The 27,315-nt window shown below is 39.5% G+C and overlaps 1 long non-coding RNA gene across 1 annotated transcript in view; it reads right to left on the reverse strand.

Moving 5' to 3' along the window:
* LOC121511489 overlaps positions 1-27,315 on the reverse strand; it is a 62,394-nt gene that overhangs the window by 15,370 nt on the left and 19,709 nt on the right. Inside the window, exon 3 of the long non-coding RNA XR_005992048.1 lies at positions 16,615-16,684. This is a non-coding gene — a long non-coding RNA (uncharacterized LOC121511489). The remainder of the gene's footprint in view (positions 1-16,614; positions 16,685-27,315) is intronic.

A 27,315-nucleotide genomic window follows, 5' to 3' on the forward strand; every position in this document is an offset into this window, starting at 1 on the left:
CTGAGCACAGTTGTTATAAATCAAAATGTCACACAAGAATGTAACATAAATGTGTTACAGTGAAGGTAACATGAACAAAATTAATTAAATTCGCAGATGAGCATCACAGTTTTCACTCCCAGGTCATCTAATAGTATCTCTTTATCTCATTAAAATTTTCCCACAGAGTTACACTGGAGCTTACCTGTCATTATTTCTTATTTATATTAGGTAGGTACCCAATTGATATCAGGAATATGTATTTATTGATTTGGCTTGAGTTTCTGATCATTTCTGGCTGTTAGGGAAAGGAGGGAGAGAGGGAATGACATCAAAGTACAGAAGCCTGGAGTCAAACCTGTGGCCAGTGTGTCCAGGACTTAAACATTTGTATACGGAGCTCCTGCACTACTGACTGAAGTGAACCAGTGCTCCATCCATAGCTTAGTATTTTAAGTATAATCTTTAAACAGAAATTATTTTGCCTCAAAAATGATATTTTCCTACACTAAAGGCACCGCTATCATAATAAAGATACTAACAATAATTCCTCCCTCTCCCACCCGGGCGATATTGTGTCTACTTCAAGCTTGGGTCCTCTACCAGAGGTCTGGGAGCCTGAGGGTTCTGCACGGGAACTTAGCTGTTCCTAGGAGTGCACACCTCTGGACGGAGATCTCAGACGTTGCTCCCAGTATCTGCTGGAGCCATATCCACCCAGCTTGGGGGTTACAGCCCCCAGTGCCCCAATCACTACTGGCGATACTGTTGCCTTCACACCCCACATCTTCTCTAGCTCTTCTTTCTGCCCTTGGTATTTCTTGAGTTTCTCATGTTCCTTCTTCCTGATGTTCCTATCGCTCAGTATTGCTACAACTATCACTACCGCTGTCTTCTGATGTTTATCGACCAGCAATGTCAGCCTGATCAGCCATCACCATCATGTCAGTCTGAATCTTTAAGTCCCACAGAATCTTTGCTGGCTTTTTCTCAACCACCTTAGGAGGGGTCTTCCATCTTGACCCTGGGACCTCCAGTCTATACTTGGCACAGATGTTCCTGTTCTCTATGCCAGTTACCTGCTTATGCCGTTCCATGTATGCCTTGCCTGCCGGCATCTTGCACCCTGCTGTGGTGTACTGCACTGTCTCAGGGGCTTGCCTGTGAAGTCTGTTGCTGAATAACACTCCAATATTGGATTTTTGCATGTCTAAAAATCCCTCTGTTTTGGCCCTGCTCAGAACGAGCTGTTTCTGTGTCTGTAGCTTTAAAAGTTAATGAGCTGTCTGACTCCGCCTCTCTTAGGAAATGGATGTGGCTCAGGAGAGGAAGGCTGAACTTTCTTCCAAGTGGGGAGGGCCAACCAAACTTTGGGGCGGTTCTAACTCCCCACAGGACATCATGAGGGGGAAATCTGAAAACGGCTTGTTTCAACACACTTTGACTCTTGGGGGGATTGTGGACAGGCCAGGGGCACACATTTTTCTAGAAAAGCCTGAAAAAGTGTATTTTGCATAAAATGTGACCTTTAACTTGTGTTGGCGTCTAGCTCAGTCCCTCTCTCTTTCTCTCTGTCAGTCTCCCTTTTTAGTCCTTGAAACTGTTTCATGATGTCTGATACCAAGCTAAGACGACTAGCTGGAGGAGTCTACTAGCAGCACTTTCTGTCAGAAGAGTTTATACTTGCTAAACACAAATAATGTAGTGTAAGAACAAGCATCAAGCACAAAGATTATTAAAGACAGATGTATCATTCTGCCTGATTCAAGTCACTGAACCCTCATAATGACTTGAAGCCTACATACAGGTTTTTGCCTCATTGATACAGTTGTACAGAAAGCTTTAGTGTAATTCTTACCTCACATTACCTCCACCAAGGAGGCTATGTGATCGGCAGGGTTTGTTAGTTTGTTTGTTTGTTAGCAACATAACTCAAAAAGTTATGAACAGATTTTGATGAAATTTTCAGGAAATGGCAGAAATGGCATAAGGAAGAACTGATTAGATTTTGGGAGTGATCCAGATCACAGTCTGGATCCAGGAATTTTTTTAAGGATTCGTTACTATTGGGAGATAGGGCTAATGGGGGAGGTCTGGGCTCTCCGATTGCTTTTCTAGTTATTGTTGCTTCTATCATATCATTTTTGTTACAACTGTTTTCAACATTATTGTTATACTGTAGTTACCATAACCGTCTTTATTTTCTATAGTTATTATTATTGATTCATTTTGATTGTAAACATAAAGTTTCCCTTTTTTAAGATTTGTTTTGGGGCTATTTTGCCATCATTAAAGAGAGATAGGAAAGCGGATAGAACTGGAAACAGGGATGAGGGAGCAGGGAATGACATGGAGTGAAAGAGCCACAGGCTGGACTTGAACCCGGGCCTCCTGTATTCATCTGAACCCCATCTGTGCCCCAAAGGGAGGATGAGTGTTACACTGTGAGAGCTCTCTCTACCTGATGAATCACTGCCCCTTAGAGGTGACACTGTGAAGCATGTAATTGGTTGGCCTTTCTTGGAGTGATAGTAGGGAATCATCAGAAAAGTATGGTTTAAGATGAACTAGCTGGCTGGGAATCAAATATTTTATTTTATAAATGAAAGTACAGGCTTTTAAAATATTGATATTGTAAGTAGATAGTATCTTGAGTTGAGAAAGTAGAGGTGCTGCTAGCTGGGTGCTGAATTTGCAAGTCTTTTAAAACATTTTTGGATTAGATGTAGTTGAAGCAGGTTAGAGGAGTGGGTACTGGCCTGTACTGTACTGCAATAGCTAAGATAAGTATAAACTGAAGTATAATGGCCTGCTTAACTGTTGGGCTTTGTTTAGCCATTGGTGCAGGCCCACTGGTGGAAAGGAGAGGCTATTAGCCAGCTGCTAGGCAACTAGCATGTAGTGCAAGGGTATCCAAACTATGGCCCAGGGGCCAATTGCGGCCCTTGGCCCATTATTAATTGGCCCGCAGCAAATTCTATAACATACATGAAAAATGGCCCCCATTAGAACATGATGCTCGTGCTTGACTGTAATGGATATTTGATCTGTTTTCTTATTGAATGACAAGTATAGTTTTGTGTTACCTTGGGGGCTCGTCCGAGACAGGAACACAAAACTATACTTGCGTGTCAATAAGAAAACACAGAAAAAAAATACTGTTTGTGAAGACAGTATGAATTTATTTGTATCAGTGTATATTTTAGTTTTAGCACTAGGCAGTGCTGCTGTGCTAATTCTGTAAACAAACATTTTGACAGGAAAATCTATCGATGTGCTTTTTTTCGGGACTTAAACTAAGACAACACTGTTAATTCTCTGATACATGGAGCGCCATTCTCATTCTGACTGGGGCAGATCCAGTGATAGCCAGGGACAACGAGGGCTCAACTGAAATCCGATAGCCCTTCTTAAAATCCTTGAAATGACTATTTGCGTTGTTAGCCATTAATTAGCAATTTAGGCATATCCAATCGCTAAGCACATCTCTACCTAAATTAGACTAGATTTTCTGACTGCAATATCATAAAGGTGAGGTATGATAGTGGCCCCAACATCCTTGAAACTTTCAGTTTGTAAGGATGATGCCATTGTTTATTGACTTGCAGTACAACAAAACATATTGACATATTTCTCTGAGTCGTCCCTTGATTGGATTGATCGTTAATGTGATTCAAATCAGACCTGACCATCTTGTACAGTAGAGATGCACACCATAACTAATTATATAAACTTTTAACCTAGTTTTAGATTGGTCAAAAAGGAAGAGCAGCTGATAGAGGGGCACTGCCATCTACAGGGCTACACTGCATTGCTAAAGGTTTTATTTTAGCATGTCATATACCCTCAAGCAAAAGCTTCACACTGTATGTCACTGCCATTTTAAATGCCTGTCAAATATCTTTATCACATCCAATTCATTTGATTATCATCCTTTATCAGTGGAGTGTGACGGATGATTCAGATTTCATGTATAATTATCCTGAACATCTCTTCCGCTGGTCAGACCTGAATACACTTGTTAGAAACAGTGAGCGTGCACGTCTCCTCAGCACGTGCACGCACATACTCACAGCAGCTTCTATATGCAGACAAAAATAATGGCATACAGCTACAGAGCATAATTACAGTGCTTTTTCTGAGCTGTCATGTCTAATAACCACTCAAAATCTCCTGGTCATACCCAATGAGACAATGACATTGAAATGTTGGAAAGGCTTTCTTCAGATTGTACATTAGTCACAGTGAGAGCAGACTCTGACAGACATTTTTCAGACCATTCAGAGGCAGAATCTTTAATCACAAAGTAAAATAAATGTTTAAGAGATGACATATCAATTCACTCGCCAGACAGGAAGCATATTTTTATGCAAATTCAGATATATTGATCTTTTGAAGTGGAAAGGGAGCATCAGAATTCATGGGGCTCTTTTTACGCAGAAAGTTTTTGTCAATTACAAGATGGTACTATGAAATTAGAATAACTGATTGACTTGAAATGAAATTCTTGGAAAGTGTTTTATTTTATAAGCAGCAGATGATATTGGTACTCATACTAAAAAAAAAAAAGGCACAATCCTTGGACAGGTCAAATAAGTCACCTTTAAAAAATCAGATGAACTCTTGTAGAGAAATGTCCATTCTATGGTGACTTATGTTGTCGCTACTTCCATAGAAAGAAATTAACTGTTTTGATCTATACAGTGAAAAGATCATTTAGAGCTCTGATGAAAAGATCAGGCTTTAATAATACAATTCTCAAAGCCTGATGTTCTCTCTCCCCTCTAATAGTTCTGTCTAAATGCCACATATACTCTGCAGTGCTGCCCACAATAGCTCCACTTATCATCGAGGTGACAGGCACATAATAATGCGGCTCTATGGCTAATGGCTCCCACACACTCAAGGCTTAAAATGTATTTTTCTCTGACTACATAACTCCTGCCCTCCTCCTTCTCAAACATGATGGGATAATACATCTAACAAAGGCAATGCTTCATGGGTAATGAGAAGCATTAATGTAGATGGACTTGTTCTTAGCCCAAAGCTAAAACCTTTTCATATCAGTTTGCTTCAGTCTTTTATTCACTTTCCAGACAGATCTTATAACCTTTACAATATTATAGTAGGAAACAATATCAGGAAAAAAACTGTTTAAAAAGCACTTTTTTTCTATTGAGTTTTCTGTTAAAAGCTTGAGTTAATAATAGCCTAATCTGGTGTGTATGTTAATGACACTGCATTAGATTTGATAATAGCAACAACACTATGTTTACGGTAGTATTAAACATTTTAAGCAGTTACAAAAAAAAAATTGTCAAATTTTTCTAGATAGTTCCAGAATATGACAAAAGCCGGGCCTCAGAATTTAACCCATATCCATGTTTCATCACTTTAAACCCCTTTTTGTCTCTTGTTACTTGTTTGTTTGTTTGTTTTTTACCACTTTTGACCACTTTTTAGGACCATTTTTCCAATCCTAACTGCATTTCCCAACGTGTAACATCTATTACTGTGACTTTAAACCCGTTTTTACTACTTTAAAAATTGAATTGCACCTTTTCTGCTCTATTGCCACCTTTAAACCATTTTCATCACTTTTTCTGCCATTTTTGATCATTTTTTGCCACCTTCTACCTGTTTTTCTCTCTCTTTTAGACAATTTTTTCCTTTCTTAACCCATTTTAACCACTCTTTATCCATGTTTGCCTCTTTGAACCAATTTTTGTAGCCTTTTAAATCCATTTCATCATTTTTTTCCGCTCATTCTTGCCTGTTTTAAGCCATTTTGCCACGTTTAAAAAAATTGCAACCCCTTTGTCTGCATGTTTTTGCTACTATTACCTCTTTTCATGGCAATTTTTGGCAATTTTAACACATTTCACTGTTACACCCATTTTTTTTGCCTTAAAACCACTCGTGTCTTTTGTAAGCCATTAACCCCTTTTAATTGTGTTTTAATAAAAGGGTTTACATTTTGAAGAAGACTATATTCTACAACATAAATGAAAGTGTTTTCATAGTTGCTTTGATAGAGGTGATTATTTTTCAGGTAAAAAATGAAATATGGTTATCACAGTTTAGCTTTAAAATGGACCAGGATTTTCCTGACCTCCATGGGCCCAGTTTTTCTTGGCTCCAGAAAGCTCTCCCTGGGATAAAGGGGGCATTAAAATATCACAGTGATTAACTTCATAAAGGTGTACCACTTGGCGCTGTCTTTGGCCCACTAAAGCATTAAAGAAAGAAGGACAGAAATCTTCCTTTTCCAGACTGGCCAAAGCTACTGTATGTTAAAACCATGATGGTCTGAGAAAACTGTGATGTTAATGTACGTATGAAAACATGTCTGAATCATTTCAGAACGGTGTAACAGAGATATCATCTCCCCTTCATCTTCACTCTGATATCTTGATTTCAAGTTAATGATTTCTATCATGACAGCTGGAAGCCTGACATGATTTTTAACCACAGCCAAAGTTTGATGAGGAAGAAGGAAACTACCTGCATCTAGAAGCCACCTCAGGGCCCTGCAGGGAAAACATGTTGAGAAAAATTTGCACTGAACACTTAAAGTAATCTGTTTCACAGCACACTAAGGCTTTCCAGACCTGCCAGGTAGTTAATTGCATTCACCTGTTGTCCCAGATGGAAATCAGCCCGTGATTAGACTTAATGGCAACATCCTTCCCCACACCGCATGTTAAAGCCAGAATCCAGTAATGAGCTCAGGTACTGCCAGAGAAAACAGTCAGGTTCGGTAATCAGACGACAATTACAACAGCGTCATTATAGGCACCCACTTTGTCTGGGACTGAGTGACATTTGACAAAAAAAAATATATTTTTTGCTTTTAATTATGTTCAGCTGTGTGGGCCATCTGATTGAAACCACAGGTAAAAAATACAAACTATATGAAGTGTCAGGTTAGTCATGTAATGTAACTGAATTGGCAAAGTATAGAAACTTGATTTATTGTCATATGATATGGAACATTTTCAGCATATTTTTATGAAAACTGCATGTTCACAACTTTTACAGATAGACATACTTTCTGCTTATTATCCACGCCACAGAGTGTACTGTAAATGACCATTTTAGTGCAGTGGTGGGATTTGTTTTTAAAACCAGTGGTATGAGGAATAACTGTCCTGATTATTTTAGTATCACTGATGCTAGTACGATCTGGCAAACAGGTAAAAGAGGTGGTTATTAAGTCCATCACTTACACCTTTTATTTAAGAAGAGAGTTTAAAACATGCAGCGTTGTCTCTGTATGTTTCTCATCATCATTCCCATTCTTGACTTTTTCCTGCAGAGCCCATATGTGTTTTTCTTTCTTGTATCTTACGTTTCATTACTCTCCCTTCACCTGCTCAGATCTGTCCCTGAGGAAATGGTGGCGGGAGTGTTATCATGTGTGTTACAACCTGATCTCTCCTGCGTAAGTGTACTGTATGTATTAGTAGGATGTGTGTACCACCTGGTGATAGACCTTCTAAATCACCATCCCAGTAGATGAGTGATCACTTAGGCATGCTGCTGAGAGCCCTACAGGCTATAAAATCAGGAAAGGAGACTTTATGCCAACAAATGAAGCAGGTATTACAATCTGAAATGAACCATGTGAATGTGCACATGGCTTGTTGGTGTATCTGTCTAAAAGGGGACATGGGCATTGTAACACACTCACCAAGGACTATCGCGTCATCAGGGGACATTCTTCAGGTTTGTGTGTGTCTAAGTGTGTTACAGTGTTACAACATCATTTTTAGAGTTTTTTTTTTTTTTTTTGCAAAGATGCACATAAGCCCCAACCTTTTGATCCAAAGTCAGCAATGTAAACCCCTGAGCTATCTAGACGCCTGAGTGTGACAGTGAGGATTTGTCTTTTTCTCACTTACATAAAATAAGTTTTAGATTTAAGTTGTTTTTTTTAACTTCCAAAGTCCTCATGTGTACATATGAGGACAAAAGGTTTTGTTGGTTTTTCTACAACATAGTAATAATTTCTGCTACAAGACTTTCTGAGATAATTTTTCCTGAATGTCCCATGAAGTTCAACAATTTTGTTTGAAATTACAATTCCTATGACATTTTTATGGTAATGTCAGTGAAATTGTTTGGATATTTGGAGGAATTTGCTCAGAAATTTTCATGTATTTTCATGGACACTTATTGGATATGTTTGTATATTTTGAAGCGTTTCATTGGATGTTTGGGAGAAAATGTGCTTTTTTGCCCTTTTCATTAGGGAGATTTGTTTGGATGTTTTGTGGCCGTATTCTAAAATATTCAGACATTTTCATGGAAATTTCAGAATCTCATTTGTAAATTCTGAGAATTTTATTTGACTTTGTTGTGTTGGTTTGGATTTTTTAGGTATTTTTAATGGAGATTTGGGAAACATGCACACTTTTGACAAGTTGACCAGGAATTTTCAGAGGATCCTTTGAAATTTTCAAGAATATTTAGATGGCTGTTAAGGGGAATTCTCTGTCATTTCCATGGATTTATTCAACAATTTCCAGACATTTTTCTGAGAAATTCAGGAAATGTATTTGTAATTTCAGGGAATTTGTTTTTGATTCCTTGGGGAAATCTGCTTTGGAATGTTATGGAAATTTGGAAATTTGGAGCAAACTCATTTGTACATTTTTGAGATTTTGGAAATTTTGAGGTTAGGAGGGTGGAGTCCTGTGAAATTTTCAAGAATATTTATGGAAATTTCAGGGATGACAGTTTCATTGAATTTGAGGTGAATGTGTAGAGATTTTACAGGGAACTCGCTTGAAAATTGCCTGGAATTTGCATTTACTTAGGGGAAATACTTGAAGAAATTTTAAAGTACTTTAAAAGCATCATTCAGGAATTTTCACAAAAATTTTAGGTAATTTCTTTGAAATTTTCAGGAATTTGTGCAGATTGTGGAAAGTAAAATTTCAAAGAAATGGAGAACTTTATTGGAAATTTAGTTCATGCTTGGGCTTAACAAATCCTTGTGGTCCATCTGCAGATATTTGTGGACATTACTTTTGGTACAAACTACTTCCTGTACAAAGACAAGGCTTAGTTTTTACAATAATCAGGTCCGACTGATCCCAAATAAGAAGGAGAGAGTAAAAATGCATTCCAAACAAAAACTCAGGTCTCAGGAAGTTGATCCATAGAAAAATTCAATTTGTAGAGGAAAGCGTAAGGTTTGCTTTTTGAACATGTTGATCTAATTTTGCACTTGATTTTGTAAATTATTAAATGTTGATTCTTATCAAAATGTTAGAGTGACAGAAAAAGAGTGACAAAAACATAGAGGGCATGTTGCTGATATCATACTGTGGAAGAGCATGAAAGCATGAGCAGCTCTTCCAACTGTGGAAAAGCTGGAAAAGCTCAAAGGTCAAATTTGTTCCTTTAGGGAAAAAACACTAAAAGGCTCCGTTTGTATTTGTTTGCTTATATGAGTGAAGGAACATCAAGACGGTTTACCACCTTGATGTGGATCTGAGAAGTTTATGGCGTCCAGAGGCTGAACACATGGTAGGAATGACGCCCTCCCTGCTGTCGGTTGTTTGCTGTCCTGTCATCTGAAAAAGCTCTGACCGTAAATGACTACAGGTGATGGCTGTGTGTGTGTGTGTGTGTGTGGGTGTGTGGGGGTGGGTGTGTGTGTGTGTGTGTTTGCCATGTGGGTAAAATAAACAATAAATAGATTCTCTCTGTAAAATACTTAAAGGAACAGATCGTCTCCTTCACTGTGTGCATGTTTCTGTGTGTCGGTGTCTCTGTTCAGTTAAGTGAACGAGCTGCTGGGCGATGTTTCAGCATGATGACATCATTTGTTCGCCCTGAGCATACTCAAGTGCATCCAAATCCATCTCCACTCTCCAAAAATGAAATTGTATTTGCACTTTGTTAGTAGGTTTGTGTGTATGCATGTGGGCTTGTGCATGAGTGTTGGTGTGTTTAAGGGTAAATGGCTCCATGTACCAATTAATAGTCATCTGGAAGATTGTGTTCTCATTAATAATCTGATGAGGAACAGCATGACTGCAGAGTTCATATTTCAGATGCGTGTGTGTTGATGAAAGAGTAGAGTACAGTGTATGATTCATAAAGGTTATTTATAAGTGACGGTAGCCAAACCAGCTCTTTGGTGTGTGAGGAGGAAACATGTCTTTTCTGGCTTCAAAACTGAACCGAGGTCTCTGCTGCTCAAACCGTTTAGAAAGCTGTCCAAAATCACAGAGCGTGATCCAAACAGATCAAGGATCAGCTGTGTTTGTCCAATAGCTGCCAAACTAACAGATTAAAACTGAGATCATGATTGTTAAACAACTACTAATTGATTTTGCTCTATCTGCATCTGTGCGCAAGTTTCAAATGTTTGGAAAAAACTCATTGTATAGCCTTTAAAGCATAGGTTCTCAAAGTGCAGCCTGCGAGCCAATGGCGGCCCACAGAAACATTTCTGGCGGCCCGCGTAAGTTTTTACATATATTCTGAAATGGACTGCACACAGGACTGTTATATCCCAAATTTGACTATGGGGGCAGAAAACCCCAGGGATTTTGTGTGCATTACAATGTTTCTCAAGGTTTTCTCAAGTTTTGCCAGGTTTAGCCTAATTTATTAATTAAAACATGTTTATTGCACATTATTGGATGCAGACCAATAAATTTAAACTGTAAAGATGCAACCTGGTCATTAAAATGATTACAAATGGGATTTTTTTCTGTTTTTTTTTTTTTCCTCCATTTTTTTTCCTCCTGCAGCCCTCAGTCCAATGTTGGGTTCCTAAATTGGCCCTCAGCTATCATAACTTTGAGAACCCCTGCTTTAAAGGTAGCAACATCTGTAAGAAAATTATTTTGCTTTGGTCCAGGCCTGATCATATGATATTTCACACTTTTACATTTTGAACTAAATTAATTTAATTCATGTTTTTTTTCCTTTTATTTTCATCAAGCTTCTTTCAGAAAAACAAATCGTATCTTGCATTTTTCACTTACGAGTTAGGGCCATAAGCAGAAGTATTATTATTATTATTATTATTATTATTATTATTTTACATTTCTTTTTACATTAAAAATGTAAGCTTAATACAGGACCATCAAAAAAGTATACGTAGAAAAGAAGAAGTTAGAGAGTGAGATCTCAAGTGACTAAATATCATCTGTAACCTGATGTTTTAAATCTAATGCTGTCAAGTGATTAAAAACTGTTGCATCACTTTGCATCCTCCTTATCCCCCAACAAACCCACACACAGTCTGTACCTCTGCTCAGTCTTCACAAGGCTGTCTGTATCTCTGCCTCTTCACTGGTGTTTTGTTAGTCTTAAAAGTGACGCTTTCATTCTTCATGAACAAGTTTTGATTTTACTTGTGTGTGCAGGAAGCTTCTTGTTAGTGACATTGCGAAAGTTTGTAATGAAGAACGTGCTGATTCATTTGCCAGATTCAATGTTTGTCATCAGTCTGAAATATTTGTCCAAGTACCTGCCCAGTCACCATCATCTGAGGAGAACGAGGCTGCAGCTGAGCGCAGGGTTTAATTGTACTGAAAGCCAGTAGATATGGCCCCTGCTGGTGTAGCAATCAGCTTGGATGTAGCTATAGTATAGCAGCAGGTTTATCAGAAATGCTCATATTTCTTTATTGATAAAGAACAAAGAACGGCACAGAAAGCTATCATGGAGGAAAAGATGTTTTTCGGTCTTCTCCCAACCTGCTTTGGCATTAGTTTGTGATAATTATGGCAGGGCTTAGTTTTGCAGTACAGCAAGCCAGTAGCATTGACTACCACCGGTGTAATGATTTGCTTGAATGTATCTTTAGAATAGTGGCAGTTGTCATCAGATCCAGACAGCATTTCTTTATTAAGAAGTGCAATGACCCACATTGAAAGCATTTCTTGGCAGGGAAGAGGTTTTTTTTTACTTCTCCCAACCAGCCCAGGCATACGTTTTTTTTCCAACAACAAGCCCCACTGTTCATAACTGCAACAGCGCCTTACTACACGCATTGAGTGCCATCCAAAACCTTAGAATGCAGACTGAGAGTGAGTAGTTAAACCCTCCATCAGTGAGTCTGCACTGATGCTGAATTACTGAACACTTATGACACCTTATAGTTCCTCATGGGAGATGCACTTTGATTAATGTTATCACCGGCACAGACTTCCATCCATCCATCCATTTTCTATTCTATATTTTATCCTGTTGGGGATCAAGGGGGCTGGAGCCTATGCCAGCTGTCAGTGGGAAGGGACGATAAGTAAACTGAAATGATTAATTCACTGTTCACCAAAATCAGAATATTTAATTCATTTAACATCAGACAACATCAATATCATGATGGCTGCTGCTCTGTGCCTATATGTGGAGCACTTTTTACATAGATGAATAATCCACTTTAAAAACCTGAGGTATAATGTCTGAAGTACTTGTATGGCACTTGTTGGCTGGTTGGTGAGCATCACCACTGGATAAATCTGAAAAGTTGCCATGCATTTTTACCAGTGAGCTCCTGTTTCATTCATAAAATTTATGGCCAATCAAGCCTTCATACATGCATTCCTTAAAGTTAAAAAAAATGTGTTCTATGAATTAAGAACATTCAACTCAATTTGATGTCATATTTGACATGGATAGTATCTAAGCATGCTGCTTTAGATACAGCCTAACCTTTCTGAAAGGGTATTAAGGTTTGTCTGGAACAGTGTGCAGCTTATAACGTTTCCTCGATAACAAAGCCCATGTTCAGTACTGAGAGAACTTAATGCAAAAGTGCTATGGATGAAACTCCAAAATAAATGCGGAGAAATACAAATTCCAGCTGTGAGGTGATGTGACAGCTTGGTTTTGGGGCAAGTGATGAATCATTATGACGTTGATACTGGGCATTGGAATAATGGGGGATGATTCAAGTTCAGTCTGACTTTAGTCTGAGGGACACAAACGTTATTTGAATTGGGAATGGCGTGGTTATTATTCAGGTTGGGTAATTTGTTCAGAATGATAACATCTGTTGCATAACAGACAAAATAGAGAAGCTTCTTAAAGTGTTCTTTTTATTCCACTCAACAGAGTGCTTATGCTCTCTAATGTCATAATCATGAAAAATCCACTGAGTTGTTTTGGCCAGCATTCACCTGCTACTTTAATTTAAGTGGTTAGATAGCTTTATGAAAATACAAAATAATCATTCTGTTTTCAAGAACATCTACAAAGTTTCTTGTCAACTGTATGCACAAAATACTGTATCTGTTAATTTTTTTGGCAATAAATGTGAAGATCTAAATCCACCTGGCTCTCTTTGAAAGGGATGCAACCTCGTCCATTGCAACATCAATGTGGCTAATTTACCTTCTCTGTATGCTGCATTCCTTTATTTTTCATATAAAAAAGCTGAAAACAATTCTGATCCTATGATTGTAAATCATTTATTGTACTCTTCCTGATCTTTTAAAAGGCTTTTTGCCTGGTTGGCTAAAACAATGTCAGTTTTGGATCTTGCAGTCTGTTACAGTCTGCTCCATGGTCACATTGCCACTCCAGCAACTCAAGCTCTCCACAAGGTTCAGCCGCCTGCTTATCTCTCCAGGGCCATACACTGTCCTGTTCCCCCTCCATTATTTCACCTCTTGATAGGACACCCTTGGATTTCTCCCCCTTTATGTAAGTTTGCAGTATCAATCATTCCCACAGTTTTTGTGCTTTCTTGTCCCCCAGAAGCCCTGTTCCAATTTATCTGGATATTTTTGTTTGTTTCCGTGGCTGTTCCGCCTCTGTGTGTGTTGGCATTTCGCACCTGAACCTTTAATGTCTCTGCCTGTGCACTGTGACCTGTTTACCTGCCTACTTACTACCCTAGTGCAGTGGTCAAGCTCTTAACATTTGTAAGTGGGTTACCCTGTCCATGCAATGTCACCGTTAACAGTGAGAAAAAAGCGAGAAAAGACTATTTCATTTCCCTTCTGCCTGTGTCCAGTTTCCCTGCCTGTCTGCTAGTTATTGCATAACTCCAGTCTGGGTGTTTTGATCTGCATTCGGTTCCTCTCGTCATCACTGTAGTCCCCAAAGGTTTCTTAAAGTATTAGAGAAGAATATAATCAAGTTTGTAATAATTATCTCACTTAGTCCTGAGCATTTAATCTTCATATGTCCTGTACAAAAGTCCCCCAATATTTATGGCATTAGCAGCTGGATAGATTTCCTCTCCAATACTGGCTGGTACCACATTTAAGCCCAGTATTACAGTAGTTGTTTTTAGATTCAGCTGACTTGAAAGGTTGAGATGGTTAACAAAAAGATTATTATGACTCCCATAATGAAAATGTGCAGGCATGCATTGACTTCCCTGCACAGAATTTTCATTTTGTAATTAAAATATCAGGAGTCAAATTCAAAATGACAGTGTCAGGAGATTTATGACATCCACCCTCACCAACTTTGTCCCTGCCCTAGAGTCTGTTTTAATGATAGGCTGTGAAGCGTGAGGCACTGAGGGAGTGTCAAAGTCTTGCCAACTGTCAGAGTTCCTCTGTGAGCGTGTAGATAGAGACTGAATATGACTGTAACTACAGCACTTGTCATTTGTAGTAGCAAAGACCAGAGAATAAGAGAGATGCATACAGACATGGACAGCAGAGAGGGTGGATGTGTGAAACAAATCTATCTGGCATGTCAGGTTACTGTTAACCAGCTTCCACCCTAATTATCAATCCAAATACTCATGATTTATTTACACTTTAACCCTTTAATTGCCAAGTTTCTCTCATGATGCAGCCATATTTTATGGCCTAAATAACACAAAACATGATATATTTTCAATAAACCTGATGTAAACTAGCACGGAGAGAGCCCTCGCCATGATTATGGAATCAGAACTGGAGCCCACGGACTCGGACATGGGGTCCGATATCGATGCGGCCCCACTACGCTGGGCCACGGCGTAGTGGGTGGGTCCTGCAGTAAGCCCTGTTTTAGTGGGGATGTACTGCAGGGTGTTGTTGTGAGTCGGGCTCCAGGAAATCTCTCTGTCCCTGGACATCTACTGCCGGTCTGCATTTTCCTCCTCTCCCTCGGTGGATGAATAAGAGGTGCTTGAAGCCTGCTGCATCCATTCCTCCTCGGCTGAGGAAGTTGCGTCCGCGGCCACATCAGCATCGGACCCTGTTTCCGAGGTCCATGGACACCGGGTCCGATTCCATGGGCTCTGGATCAGATTCCATAATCATGGCGAGGGCTCTCTCCGTGCTATATCCCTCATCTCTATCTCAAAGTGAAATGAGGGGCTATCCTGATGCAGTGATGTGCGCACTGTGCTCCACCTGCAGGTGTGTGATCAAAGTCAGAGTCTTTTTTTTGCAACTAACTTTTATGTGCTTAGGAAGGTAAGTTTCGGCCCCTGTATTTTTCTTTATTTTACGTATTTCATAATATAAAGTTTCAACGTGCTTTGAATGTTGGCAGAAAAAAATATCAAACTGAAGATGTAGAGTAGGTGCTTCTACAAAGCCACCTGCACCTTTTTCATCAGTGCCACATAGGCTATGTGATAACCAAGCAATGGGCACGCTGTTAGACAGGTGCGCGTGCACACACACACACACACTCAAATACATATTGCTTTCATTCACAGACACACTGGCTTTCATGCCAGTGCAAACATAATGTCTAAGACTTAGCTAAGGGAGAGGGGTAGAAAAAGACTGCAATGGCTATGGTAGAAGCAGAAACTTGCTCCTGTTGTGAAATTTGAGAAATGACCTCATCAGGAAGGGAATCCCACCAAGCACAAAACTTGCAGTCACAGGCTTCAAATGAAGCGGAAAGAGAAGACAATGCATGATCTTCACGTTGTATTCAAGCAGGATCAAAAACAGAAATTTTAATGGGTTTCAATCTGCACACTTTTGTGCTATGGAGAACAATAGGGTGGATGTTGCGTGAATATTGTTTACAGTGGGACACTTTTTTTTTTTCTTTTTTTTTTTCAAAACACCCCAAAAAAACATCCTTGACATTAGTTATCAACAATATGCATGAAAATTAAAACAATTATATAGAAAAAACAAAATTCAAACAAACTAGTGTGCATGGAGAGTTATAGGGTTAAGAAGCTTCATTGTTTAAAAATATGTGTATATTATGTTTCCTCCACAACCATGTAGTTTTTTTAATTATTATTATTATCATTTTTCTTGTCCATGTTGACTCTGATTAGCCGGCCTGCTGGTTGTCAATCAAAGTGCCAGCGTGACATTTGATAATTGATCAATGTGGATTTGATCAAGAAGTGATGCTTTTGTGCTCTCTTTAAAGATAAGAAATATCCAGATATATGTATTGTAATTCAGCTAAACAATTCATTCACCCAAATTAGTTCTGTGATGCTCTGACACACTGACAACAGATGATTTAGGGGAAGACCAGCCCTTTTTTCCACTTAAAGCACTAGTTCAAAGGGTGTTTGAGATATTGTAGTCACAAGAATGGCCAGGCCATCAGCTATCACTAGCACAGAGGCATATCTGAATGAACAATTGACAGAGACTTTGTCCAGGCACTCTTGTTACTGAAACAACAGTACTGATACCTATTGTCTAAAAATGTAGCTGGTGGTCCACTGACCTTTCACTGTCCCTGACCTTGAGTGGGGAAAACCAAACCTTCCAGCCAGGCCGACAGACAGACAGATGAACTGAAAAAGAGAAAAAGAGAGAGAGAGAGAGAGAGAGGAGAGCAGGGTTATTTTATGGTGGTTGTGGTTCACTGATCTTAATTGTATTGTACATGGTGTGGCTCACAGCTACATCTCTCCATGTCAAAGAGAATTAAAGTTACAGGAGTTCAAAGTAACTTTAATGTTGGGCTGCGATGCCCTCAGCCCTGCGTGGTTCCACTTTTATCAGCTGGCTAACTCTCCACAGTCTGGTTTCCACTGCAGGCCAGAGATTACTCATTACACTGTTTACTAGGAGTGGGGTGAAGATGTTTTCTAATACAAAGGTGCCCTGGAGCAAGGCTCTGAGAGGATTGAAAATGCTCAATGGGTGAAGAAATGCCAATCAAACTGGATAAATGAAAAATAGGAAGAAATACAAACAGCAGGACTTTAATATATCACAAATATGTAGAGATGCGAACAGAACAGCAATATTTGTTATGTTGTTTCAGACTGGGTGTGCAGGTGGCTGCATGGCAGCTTAGTTTGTACTTCAGTGTGCATGTTAACAAGTTGGGGTTTTCAGACTGCCTGCATGAGTACTGTGTCTCATGCTAAAAATGCATAGCAAGGCGTGCCTATTTTTATCACAAGCTATATATCTCTCTGCCAAATAAAAAAAACACTATTAATAGAGAGTCTTATTTACCTTGATTTAGCAGCTATGTTGGACTTGTTTTTAAAAAATTTAACAGGGAATATTACCAAAGTACAATCACACTTCTGGTTTGCGCAAAGCAAAGACTATAAAGACATGGTTTGATGAGTTTGGTTTTGACTGGCCCTAACAGAGCCTTGACCTCAACCCCATCAGGCACCACTGGGTTGAACTGGAGCGGGGATTACAAGCCTGTCCTTCTCGTCAGACATCACGTGCCAACCTCAAAAATGCTTTACAGATTGTATGGGCAAAATTCTCAAAGAGATACTCAATCAAAATCTTGTGTAAAGCCATCCAAGAAGAGTGGAGGCTGTTATTACTGCAGTAGCTTCCTGTGTCTTCACAGAAGCTTTGGATAAATCCTTCACAACTGATCCAGGACAGTTTACGGTGAAATTTTGGCAATTGTTTTGGTGCCTGCAACGCTTTAAGGAACTTTTACACCCACTGGAGGACCTTTGTGCATCACACAAGTTCCTAACTCAATTTCTCTTTGTCTGTATTTGTAATCCTTTTTTCCTTTTCAAACTCTCCATCACTGATTTTCCTCTGTCTCTTTTCTTCTTCCTAAAGCTCTCTTCACACAGAAGAAATAGTCTCTGGGGAATTATTCCACATCCTTTTACCTTCATGAACAATCCTTCACAATGGATCATTAGAACCGCAGAACTTATCAATGACCCTGATGCAGCCGTGTGAAGTCAGGTCAAGGCTTTACACCCTTTTAAACACTCACTGACATTGCTGCCAATGAAGACTTTGAAAATCTTCCTCCGTAGATTCCTTTATATTCCTCTTCTTGCAGTCAGTTAATATAATCAGTTTTGCAAAAAGGAAACTAAAAGGAAGAAGAATCCAAACCATTTTATTTAATCATACTAATCTGAATTTGTTCTAGTCTGTGGTTATCAAAGGAAACTCCGCCTGTTCATCTCCACAATCCACATAAAAAAAAAGACATGGGGATGTGTTGGCATTTAGAATCCCTTGAAAGGATTTTTGCAGCAGGCAAGGATAGCAGAGCTGAGTGTTATGGAATTGCTCAAGGGTTAACAGCCGCTGTAGGGTAGAGAAAATGGAGAGAGTGAGGGACTTTATGTAACAAGACATCATAAATAGAGTATGCCCGCAAAGCTGGCCCCTATGGCTATGTTAGGTGTGTGTTTGTGTGTGTGACTACATGATATCCCTGATGACATTGCAGACTATTGAGGATACTCCTACTGCTGGTGAGAATGAAGATTAGCTAGTCAGACAAGTTAATCCTTCTATCACTGTAGATGCTGACAGTATTGATAATAACGATACAAAGAAAGACACAATCTGACAAGTGTTCAGCTAGGGTTTTATCTGGAGACATTTAGCAAGTTGTAGTTATAATGGAGATAATTTGAGAGGAAATAAGAAACAAAAATAAAGAAAAGAGGAAATGGTCGACAATATTAAAAAACTCAAGCAAAGGCAACTTAGAACTTCAATTTGAGCAACTAACTCATAATGAAAACAAATATTGTCAGCATATTTATATAATGAATAAAGCCCAACCTATTTTTTGTAACCTACTTTACTCTCTACTCTCAACTAATTCTTCTGCAGTCTTTTTATTCATCACTGTGTTTGTGCTTTTGAAAGTGGACTTATAACATCCATGTTACCATGCTAGTTTGACTGACGTCATATTTGTCTCAAAGACAGTCTGACTCACCTAGATAATATAGTTTGAAATTAATTCCCTTTTGCATTTATTCACCTCCATCAGACCACACTGGCCTTGGTGTCGTTTGCAACATCTTTGCTAAGGTTTGATCAGGTATGGGACTATATACCACCTCTGCACTACACCACATCAACCCTCTGTACAGCTCTGGCCTCTTATGGCCATCATCCAGGCCTACCCCAGGCCCATGCCCTCCAACCATCTGCCCCCTTCATAACACTCGTGGTTGCCCCCAACATCTGGACCAGCCCATTGGGTTCTGTGTACCCATTATGCAGTAAGCTGAAACGGCCTGGGAAAGCACACCAGGAGCAGTAAAGGTGCAGCCACCATTCCCATATCAATCAGCTGGCCCTTTCCATCCTGTCAGCATTAGACCAATCATACCCAAGAGATAACCAAAGAGAAGCTGGCACAAAGAAGTCCAGCCAAGACCTCACTGGCATCAGTTGATGTTCATGCCTCACAAGAGTATAGTAAGACTGGGAGAACCAAGGCCCAGAAGACTGACTTTAGTCCGCATGCTCGAATACCAGGAACTGCGCACTGTCTTGCTCAGTGAATCCTTCGCCCCATGTGCAAGTCCAAGTCTGTGGTTGATCTCAGCCTTGCAGTCAGCAGATCCATAGATTACACTGCCAAGGTAGGTCAGCTGCTCTACAACTTCCACACTCTCACCACTCACAGAAACTGATTCCATGGCAGCCTCCATGCATCCCCAAATGCCTGGATCTTTGTTAGAGTCCAGGAGACGTGCAATCCAAACATTTCGTCTACAAGTACATGCTCAATCTCTTTCTTTGTGATGCCATCATTGGAATGCCAAGTCCAGTGCCGCAAATCAGATCTCTGGAACCAGCAATCCCCAAGCTCAGCCTGCTGGCAAAGTCAAGGAGCATGAGGAGCTGTCATCTCGTCCAGAGCCACGCGGACCAACACATGCCTTGTAGCCCTCAGTGCCAGTGGTCGCATTGAAGTCACCAAGAACAACCAAGGCATCACCCATGGGGACCAAATCTAATCTGGTGTAGAACAATTCTTTTGCAAAGTTTACTCACCTCTGTTGAAGCATAAACTGGGACAAAGAGTCAAAGCCCAATGAATGGGTCAGTCCTGAGTGCAGTAAACACTCACTGGCAGGCCTTAACTCTGTTATAAAGGGGGCCAGTTGACTCGCAACCGCCAGTGCCACCCCCTCAGTGTGGCGTCCATTAGCATGGCCACACCTGTAGTAGTTCCACCCATACTTGTCCCACCAGTGCAAGGGCGCCTCACCTCAGAAAAGACAGCAATGACAATCCCAAGCCAAACCAGCTCCCTCAACATCACAGGTGTGCGAGAGTGCTCCTGAAGAGAAGTCACATTCTAGGCACCAACACAGAAAGACTGCCTCAAATTTAACCAAAACAGACGCCCTTCAGCACCACCAGCAACCTTTAACCTACCTGATCGACTCTTAATGCACAAGGATTTCCCCCCTCATCCTTCAGCAAAGGTCCCAGTGGTTTTGCCCTGCCGCCTTCATATAATGTGCAGCCCGTCTAACGGCTGTAGCGTCAGGAGTACAACCCTTGCACAGATCTTTCATTCGTGGACCACACTGGCCTCTATCGGGGGGCCAGACCAGGAAAATTTGAGATTGGAATCAACCAAACAAATTATAGTTAAATGATGGTTTAATTGCTACGAGTGCATGACATGTTAAAGAGAGCTATTCACACTTTTAATCACAGAGTAAAAACTTGATCTCCAAAATGAAGTTCCAGGACTGTTCACCAGTCCTTTGCTTCTTGTAGTTGATGACATCTGAGCAGCACAAATTGCTGCTGAAGGAATAACGCTGAAGTAACTGTAAGGACAGTGGATTTTAGTTGGTTTTTTTTGCATCAGTGTGGCACCAAAAAGCTGTGAAAAAGCATCCCTTTTGCCAATTGGGATGACCTGGCAATGCAGGGTTAACAGAGATAACTCTTCGTCCTTCAGGAACAATAAGCTCACAAAATTTCCAATCAATCTACAGAAAGTTGTTCAGCCAGAACCAAAGCTTGGGATCCACCAGAAACACAACCTCTGTGTTATTTGAACTTCAAGAAATAGTTTTTTTCTTCTCCCTCTTACTCTTTGAGGATCCAATCTCCTTGCTGTCAGAGGAAACAGTAATGGAATCCATAAAGACCAACTTTAAATGCATTTCCTACACATAAGAAAAGAAGAAAACCTTACACAAATGTATCTTTAACCCTGATGAGTTCAGTGAACTTCATTACGGTTCCTAGAAAGGAAAAGGTTGGTTCGAAATACATGGATTAAATGCCACTCCAACGTAACATTAGTTCTTGAAGGGGCCTAACACGTTTTTCATTTCTCTCAAGGGTATCTGGACAGTACAAAGTCGCCTTTCCATGAGTGATGGTTTAAGTTATCAGGCTGGATTTACACGTCGCCAGAAGTATTCACACTTGAGACAGAGTTATGATGGTTAGAAACTAATGGTACTACAGAAACAACTCTTACCCAGACCAAGAGGATGCCATGATCCCAGAAACAGATAGTATGTCATCTAAAGAGAGTGAGACTCTGCTAAGGTCACAGTTTGTCTTCTGTGGACTAGACACTTCTCTCTGACATGAAAGTGTTTCTGCTAAAGGGAAATGATGATGGCTGTAAAGCACTCTCTCCTTTAGCTGAGCAGACAATAACTGTTGGACTTAAGCCATGCATCCCAAACAGGATGTTCAAGACGGCGGCTGTTTTTTGTGGCATGAGTCACTCCGGATGGACTGAGAAAAATGACATGTCCTTTCTGCGTTTAGTGCTTATCTGATTTGGGCATGAATAGATTAAAATAGCACCAGGATGCTGTGTTGGAGTGTCTTCTATTGAGTATGTGTGGAATAATTCACATAAGAGTGTTTTTGTGTGTCCTGTCTACTTGTGTTACTCAGTGAGGAATCACTGCAGAGCCTCTTTTCAGCTGAAAAATTAATTTTTGCGGCCACGTGAGATTTCCTGATTGTATTTTCTGTGTTGCTGTCACTTACATTACAAGTAGATAACAAGCTATGAGACCTATTTTTTGTTTGTGTTTGTGCTGATGTGGCATTCAAGCAGATATACTGTTGCTGGGTCAGTAGCAGAGTACCCTCTGTTTACAGATTTTCATTGAAAATATAGTCCATGAATAGTCAGTATTTCAATTAGACATAATTAAAGTCATCAGTGATCTTGAACTTGAGAAAATGGATCTTCTTTTATCAAGAAATCTATTTCTAAAGTCAAAAAGCATTCTCTTTTACATTTATCAGCCAACATTTCCTCTTGAGCTCTCGTTGACATCATTTTCACAACTATTATTTAAAACCAACCTCAGTCACAGTCTCATTATATGTTTTTGTTTCCAAAAAAGGCCCTCTTCACTCTCATTGTCTGTTACCCACTGTTACTCAGCTAATTGTAAGCACACAGTTAAAAGAGGAGCCATTTTTATCTCATGGTAAATAATTTAACAGCTTTCATTATTCAACAAGTGTAATAAGTGCAGAATGCTGGTTAAATGAATAATGGAATGGCGGTCATTTAGAAAACACATTTCTCACCCGGTCTAACTGGTAACAGCTTTTTACATCCCTGCAGTGTATTCAGGCTGCCTTCCAGTGCCATGCTGTGCTGAGCCATGCTGTGTAAGCTTACATGCATGCAAATGGGACCTATGCACACTGACCTGACTGCTTAGCAGTGCAGTTTGTCTACATTTTGTCCTTTACACATGCTTGGTGGTTAGTGCACAATCTTTATCTCTTATTTGCGTGGGTTTGGAAGTCACAAAAGCAGTGCAGTCCTTTTGTCAATCCAGCCATTAATCTTTTTAAAGCCAAAAACCAGTTGTATTTTTTCCACAGATTTTCCAATAGCATCCAGACCTGTCTAAGGATGAAGTGATTTGAGTTTGGAAAAAGGACTGTTGACCCATTTGTGCCAAAATTTTAAAAATATTTTTATCCACAAAATCAGCAGCAGCGTGTCTGTCTGTGTCGTTTTGCATGCCACACTGTTGCTTCTATTGTCCTTGATATCTCTCAGAAGACTTCTTGGTTGTACTGGTGTGAAACTGGTGCCAGATCAAAATCATATAGGGTAAGGATTTTCTAGAAAATCCCAGAATGTTGTGCTGAGTCATAATTCGGTACTTCTTTTGCACTCCATTTACCTTGGATGTTGGAGCTAGGACTGATGTTACATTGGACTTGGAAGTGTTCCATTTGCTATGACCATGTCAGAGCAAGTGACAGGGCAGGAAAACAACAGGACTTTGTTGAAACACACCCACATGAAATGTATTTGGATGACATGGTACACCTGCTCCACGATGCCCAGTAAAAGTAAACTTTCTTTAAAGCACCTCTCCCTGCTCATATTAAACAAGATATGACAGCAGATGTGTCACACAATGCTGATAGAATCATTCACTGAGAAATTAGGAAATAAGGGATTAAGAAAGAGTCCTGGGCAGGGCTCTAGTTATGTAAATTGGGTCTCATGTTCTGTATGAAAATGAATAGTTATTATTTTGAAAGAGCTTCCCTAATTAAGAGACAATTTTATAACATAGAAAATGTGAAATGTGAAGGTGGCCAATAGCACTGATTTATGAAAAAAAAATTTAAATAAATAAATCATGACAAATGGAGCTGGAACATTTTGGGCCCAATGCCAGCGATATGTAAACATTTATATCTGGAGTTTAATTCTTTAAAAGTCTACAGTATAAAAAACAGTTACCTCAAGTTAGTTAAAAAAATAGATTTCAAAGTGTTAAATAAAGTGTTTCTGGTCTAATTTTTATCGCAAAATGCCTATTTAATGAGTATTTTGTCAGATTGTGGTACAACTGAAATGTCTGGGTTCGTTGCAGAGGGATCTTCTGTAAGCAGGATGTCTAAAATAACCAATATCAGCCAAATTGTGCTTTTTTTTTTGTAAGTGGCCCAGGGTGCCCTCCAAGTGGGCCAAAACTGATAAATTGTCTCTTTGGACCAGATAAAGGGCCTTCTAAAGGGTACATGACCGATTAAATGTGATGAAGTTCATTTTCAGTGATATCTGTACTTGTGTATATCTTTGTGAAATATAGGCTACGATTTCATAGTTAAAAATCCATCATCTGTCATATTACAGAGGTGGAGAACATTTAATCATAATTAGTGGTGGGGCTCGATTAAAAAGTGTAATCTAATTAATTAGAGGCTTTGTAATTAATTAATCTCAATAAATCGCATATCAGTATTTGACACATGAAGCAACATTTTTCAATTGAAATGGATTTTGGTATATGACTGAATCAATTAATAGACACATAAATGAGCTTAAACAACAAAATCATTTTGATTTTCATCACTGAGTGTTAACATAAAGTGCAATATTATGATTGCATTGTTTGAAATTTTCTTTCTGCATGGCAGTTCATAATTTGGGTCAGACGACAGTATCTGTAGCACCGCTTCTAGCCCCTTATCTTCTACCACAGAGAGTGGTTGACAGTCAATCCATTTTGCCAGTGAGTTTGTTAATTTGATAGGCAAATTCTTTCTTGCACAATTTGCACACAATTGTGCTTTTTTCCGGGTGTCCATCCGGTAGTTTTTTAAAACTAAATTTTCAGCCCACCAAACCCAGCAACGACTTCTCATAGGTTTTCATGGTGTTTGTCATGTTGTGTCCTGTGCATCAGTATTACTGGTATACTGGGAACTCTTGCAATGAGAAACGTTCCACGCTGTTGGGAGTGCAAAATTAAATTGTGATTAAATGCGTTACTTTTTTATTGCGTTATTTTTTTCTGTAATTAATCAATCTTAATTAACGTGATAAAGTCCCAGCCCTAATCATGATACAAATCTTTAATCTTAACAGGCAAGAGCCTGAGTGTTGCAAAACTGAATTTAAAAAAACAAAGTAAGAAACATATTGTTGCTGTTGGGCCAAAACCTCCTATCTCAATTTTTCATCATTTTATTTTATTTTTTCATAAATCAGTGCTATTGGTCACCTTTACAGCTGCCAATAGTTTTTTTTTTTTTTTTTTACAAATTTCAAACCAATAAAAAGTGCCAAAACAATCCTAACTATGGATTCTGAATGGACCATTCAGTGGTTAATAGTTTGAAAAATAAAGTACTTTTCCCCCTTCCCTGGAAAATGGAGGTTTTGGAGACAGGAGGTTATGGCTCAATGGCAGCAATATTCTAAATTCAGTACATATGGTAAAGATACTTCTAAAACCAAAATAAAGTCTGCATAATCTCCATGTCTTGACTAAAAAATGCTAGGCATGGTCAATGCCTTCTTCTGGATATCCAAACAAAGTATGTTGTTTACATGGCCTGCCTATCAGCAGCTGTCAGTCATTTCAGCACCATTATTTATGGCTGCTGGAAAAAAGAGCATTTTTAATACTTTTCCCTGCCATTTTTCACTGATTTTAAATCACGAGGAAGAATTTCAGAAGTTGTATTATTTGAAACTTGTTTTAAATACTGCTAAATAAATGTTATACTGCTATTAAAGCTACATCTAAAACCCCAAACAAGCCCACCATCTCCACTTCTCTGATACCCATATTACATTTTATTCAGCTCCAAATATCTTAGTATTTTACTCTGTTAACAGGTTAAAAACAGCAAAACTGGATGGGCCTCAAGTTGTTTGGCAGTCAGCCAAAGTTATCCAGGCCATTAAGTAATTGTGATAAGTAAGACCTTTACTCGAGCCCAAACAGTGTCTCACTGGGTTATCTCACTGTCAGACAGACTAAGCAATGATGAATAATCCTCTTCAAGGCTGGCTCATCATCACTGCAGGTAAAATGATGATGCTGCTTTTTCGTTTTTGCTTCTAGTCCTCTCTCGCTCTCCCACAGTGAAAGATGACACAGTCTGTGTGACATTCAAAGAGTTTTGGCAGAAAGAGACAGATTGTAGATAATGAACAGACGGCAGCTGGATGAGGTTTGGGTGAGGTAAATGTTGAATATCAAGCTTATTTGTTAGATAAACTCTGTCTAAATCATCTGAGCCTGAGGGGAAATAAGGAATCTCTCTTCATTATCCGTCTTCTGATAAACTCTTTTTTTAGCTCTTACTCCTTTTCTTTCATTTCTTCTTAAAATTTCTTTTTCTTATATAACAAGTCTGATTTCAAAGGCACTTTGCCATTCAGTCACTAAAGACGGATGTCCACCAATTAGTCTGTTAAAGGCTGTATCAAAGTTTGGCATGATTCCCAAATGTGAAGCCAAAACGTGTGAAGCTCCTCCTACTGACTGGCTGCAGAACAGGGCATAAGAGCTCCATGCTTACAGATGCTGCATGGATGAAACTGGGGAATCAAAATATATTTCTCAAACACAGCCTGTTGATTAATACCCTGCTGTTTTTTTCTGTAATTGTTCAGCTTTGGTTATTTATTTGATGCATTTAAAAAGGAGTGACTGGCAGCTCTGTTCATAAATGTGGCTCCTGTGTGCACCAGATTTATAGAGTAGAGGAAGAACAGGCGAGAGGTTCTCTAACACAAGAGTCTTTGACCTCCCCAAAATCCTTACTGTTCACCACAATTGCGCAATTGATGAGAGCAATTCATTTACATTGCCCACATGATGCTGGCCCCACCTCTTTATGGGTAAAACTGTCTGATTGAATAGCTGTAAATAGGAAAGACAGTCTTAGTCTTAGCAGTTAAAACACTTATAATAGTGGAACTATACAATGTTTGACAGTTATAGAAAGCCCAATGGCTAATAATGTGAACATAACAATGATTACTATTCTGAATTAGGTTCACAAGATTACAAAATAAATATATAGGTGTGTTTGAGTGTCTGTTTAGAGTTTCTTGATCAAACTGGATAGAGGACCCCATCTTGTGATCGGCAGCGATGCAGGGGTTAGCCCTGTTGCCTCACAGCAAGAAGGTCCTTGGTTCACTTTCCCGTCAGAGGAGTTTGCATGTTGTGCGAAGTTGGCATGTTCTCCCCGTGCATGCGTGGGTTCCCTCCGGGTACGCCAGCCTCCTCTCACCACCAAAAACCATGCTTAAGATGTTATGTTAATTGGTGACTGTAAATTGGCTGTAGGTGTGAATGTCTGTCTCTATATGTCAGCCCTGTGACTGACTGGTGACCTGTCCAGGGTGTACCCCGTCTCTCGCCCAATGACAGCTGGGTTAGGCTCC

The sequence above is a fragment of the Cheilinus undulatus genome, linkage group 6, assembly GCF_018320785.1.
Source record: "Cheilinus undulatus linkage group 6, ASM1832078v1, whole genome shotgun sequence".
Lineage (NCBI taxonomy): Eukaryota > Metazoa > Chordata > Actinopteri > Labriformes > Labridae > Cheilinus > Cheilinus undulatus.